Consider the following 4851-nt stretch of genomic DNA (forward strand, 5'->3'; position numbering starts at 1 on the left):
TGAATCAATCAAAACTAACTTTATCTGGACGATAACTTTATTGTAAAGAGAGCCGGCGCGATCTGTAATCTGCCGTTATCAGTGCAGAGCTGTGCAGATGGAGCTGCTGGAGTCGGGCAAATGAAAACAGATTGCCGTGTCTGCGCTGTTTTAAGACGGAGGATGCTCTCAGAAAGCTCTGGCAGTTTTAGCTCGGTGTTTGTCTGGATAATGCGAGCGCTTCTCTCTCGGATGACTGGAAGAGCTCGTTCTCGGATCCCTCGGAAACTCATTAGCGCTGAAGGCCGGGGCTCGGGGAGTGTGTGTGACGCGGGGAGTGTGTGTGTGTGACGCGGGGAAGATTCGAGGATCTGAAACTACAGATGCCGTCGCACGAGAACCGGATCGCCTCATTAACACCCGATGACTGTACGATGACTGTACGATGACTGTGCGATAACTGTGCGATGACTGTGCGATGACTGTGCGATGAGTATACGATGAGTGTATGATGAGTATACAATGAGTGTACGATGACTGTATGAAGAGTATACGATGAGTATACGATGACTGTACGATGACTGTACGATGACTGTATGATGAGTATACGATGACTGTATGATGAGTATACGATGACTATACGATGACTGTATGATGAGTATAAGATGACTGTGCGATGACTGTACGATGACTGTACGATGAGTGTATGATGAGTATACGATGACTGTACGATGACTGTATGATGAGTATACGATGACTGTATGATGAGTATACGATGACTGTATGATGAGTATACGATGACTGTACGATGACTGTACGATGACTGTGCGATAACTGTGCGATGACTGTGCGATGACTGTGCGATGAGTATACGATGAGTGTATGATGAGTATACAATGAGTGTACGATGACTGTATGAAGAGTATACGATGAGTATACGATGACTGTACGATGACTGTACGATGACTGTATGATGAGTATACGATGACTGTATGATGAGTATACGATGACTATACGATGACTGTATGATGAGTATAAGATGACTGTGCGATGACTGTACGATGACTGTACGATGAGTGTATGATGAGTATACGATGACTGTACGATGACTGTATGATGAGTATACGATGACTGTATGATGAGTATACGATGACTGTGCGATGACTGTACGATGAGTGTATGATGAGTATACGATGACTGTACGATGAGTATACGATGAGTGTATGATGAGTATACGATGAGTGTACGATGAGTGTGCGATGAGTGTACGATGAGTGTACGATGACTGTACGATGACTGTATGATGAGTATACGATGACTGTACGATGACTGTATGATGAGTATACGATGAGTGTATGATGAGTATAAGATGACTGTGCGATGACTGTACGATGACTGTACGATGAGTGTATGATGAGTATACGATGACTGTACGATGACTGTATGATGAGTATACGATGACTGTATGATGAGTATACGATGACTGTGCGATGACTGTACGATGACTGTACGATGAGTGTATGATGAGTATACGATGACTGTACGATGAGTATACGATGAGTGTATGATGAGTATACGATGAGTGTACGATGAGTGTGCGATGAGTGTACGATGAGTGTACGATGACTGTATGATGACTGTATGATGAGTATACGATGACTGTACGATGACTGTATGATGAGTATACGATGACTGTACGATGACTGTATGATGAGTATACGATGAGTGTACGATGACTGTATGATGAGTATACGATGACTGTACGATGACTGTACGATGAGTGTATGATGAGTATACGATGACTGTACGATGAGTATACGATGAGTGTATGATGAGTATACGATGAGTGTATGATGAGTGTGCGATGAGTGTACGATGACTGTGCGATGAGTATACGATGAGTGTACGATGAGTGTACGATGAGTGTACGATGAGTGTACGATGAGTGTATGATGAGTATACGATGAGTGTACGATGACTGTGCGATGAGTGTACGATGACTGTATGATGAGTATACGATGACTGTGCGATAACTGTGCGATGACTGTGCGATGACTGTGCGATGAGTATACGATGAGTGTATGATGAGTATACAATGAGTGTACGATGACTGTATGAAGAGTATACGATGAGTATACGATGACTGTACGATGACTGTACGATGACTGTATGATGACTGTATGATGAGTATACGATGACTGTACAATGACTGTATGATGAGTATACGATGACTGTACGATGACTGTATGATGAGTATAAGATGACTGTGCGATGACTGTACGATGACTGTACGATGAGTGTATGATGAGTATACGATGACTGTACGATGACTGTATGATGAGTATACGATGACTGTATGATGAGTATACGATGACTGTGCGATGACTGTACGATGACTGTACGATGAGTGTATGATGAGTATACGATGACTGTACGATGAGTATACGATGAGTGTACGATGAGTGTGCGATGAGTGTACGATGAGTGTACGATGACTGTACGATGACTGTATGATGAGTATACGATGACTGTACGATGACTGTATGATGAGTATACGATGAGTGTATGATGAGTATAAGATGACTGTGCGATGACTGTACGATGACTGTACGATGAGTGTATGATGAGTATACGATGACTGTACGATGACTGTATGATGAGTATACGATGACTGTGCGATGACTGTACGATGACTGTACGATGAGTGTATGATGAGTATACGATGACTGTACGATGAGTATACGATGACTGTACGATGAGTATACGATGACTGTATGATGAGTGTACGATGACTGTATGATGAGTATACGATGACTGTGCGATGACTGTACGATGACTGTACGATGAGTGTATGATGAGTATACGATGACTGTACGATGAGTATACGATGAGTGTATGATGAGTATACGATGAGTGTACGATGAGTGTACGATGACTGTATGATGACTGTATGATGAGTATACGATGACTGTACGATGACTGTATGATGAGTATACGATGACTGTACGATGACTGTATGATGAGTATACGATGAGTGTACGATGACTGTATGATGAGTATACGATGACTGTACGATGACTGTACGATGAGTGTATGATGAGTATACGATGACTGTACGATGAGTATACGATGAGTGTATGATGAGTATACGATGAGTGTATGATGAGTGTGCGATGAGTGTACGATGACTGTGCGATGAGTATACGATGAGTGTACGATGAGTGTACGATGAGTGTACGATGAGTGTACGATGAGTGTATGATGAGTATACGATGAGTGTACGATGACTGTGCGATGAGTGTACGATGACTGTATGATGAGTATACGATGAGTGTACGATGAGTGTATGATGAGTATACGATGACTGTACGATGAGTATACGATGACTGTACGATGACTGTATGATGAGTATACGATGACTGTACGATGACTGTATGATGAGTATACGATGACTGTACGATGACTGTATGATGAGTATACGATGAGTGTACGATGAGTGTACGATGAGTGTACGATGAGTGTATGATGAGTATACGATGAGTGTACGATGACTGTGCGATGAGTGTACGATGACTGTATGATGAGTATACGATGAGTGTACGATGAGTGTATGATGAGTATACGATGACTGTACGATGACTGTATGATGAGTATACGATGACTGTACGATGACTGTATGATGAGTATACGATGACTGTACGATGACTGTATGATGAGTATACGATGACTGTGCGATGACTGTACGATGACTGTACGATGAGTGTATGATGAGTATACGATGACTGTACGATGAGTATACGATGACTGTACGATGAGTATACGATGACTGTATGATGAGTGTACGATGACTGTATGATGAGTATACGATGACTGTGCGATGACTGTACGATGACTGTACGATGAGTGTATGATGAGTATACGATGACTGTACGATGAGTATACGATGAGTGTATGATGAGTATACGATGAGTGTACGATGAGTGTGCGATGAGTGTACGATGAGTGTACGATGACTGTATGATGACTGTATGATGAGTATACGATGACTGTACGATGACTGTATGATGAGTATACGATGACTGTACGATGACTGTATGATGAGTATACGATGAGTGTACGATGACTGTATGATGAGTATACGATGACTGTACGATGACTGTACGATGAGTGTATGATGAGTATACGATGACTGTACGATGACTGTGCGATGACTGTACGATGACTGTACGATGAGTGTATGATGAGTATACGATGAGTGTACGATGACTGTGCGATGAGTGTACGATGACTGTATGATGAGTATACGATGAGTGTACGATGAGTGTATGATGAGTATACGATGACTGTACGATGACTGTATGATGAGTATACGATGACTGTACGATGACTGTATGATGAGTATACGATGACTGTACGATGACTGTATGATGAGTATACGATGACTGTACGATGACTGTATGATGAGTATACGATGAGTGTACGATGAGTGTACGATGAGTGTACGATGAGTGTACGATGAGTGTATGATGAGTATACGATGAGTGTACGATGACTGTGCGATGAGTGTACGATGACTGTATGATGAGTATACGATGAGTGTACGATGAGTGTATGATGAGTATACGATGACTGTACGATGACTGTATGATGAGTATACGATGACTGTACGATGACTGTATGATGAGTATACGATGACTGTACGATGACTGTATGATGAGTATACGATGAGTGTACGATGAGTGTACGATGAGTGTACGATGAGTGTACGATGAGTGTATGATGAGTATACGATGACTGTACGATGACTGTATGATGAGTATACGATGACTGTACGATGACTGTATGATGAGTATACGATGACTGTACGATGAC

This window comes from Pimephales promelas, chromosome 14 (assembly GCF_988280905.1).
Source record: "Pimephales promelas chromosome 14, fPimPro1.hap1.1, whole genome shotgun sequence".
Classification (NCBI taxonomy): Eukaryota; Metazoa; Chordata; class Actinopteri; order Cypriniformes; family Leuciscidae; genus Pimephales; species Pimephales promelas.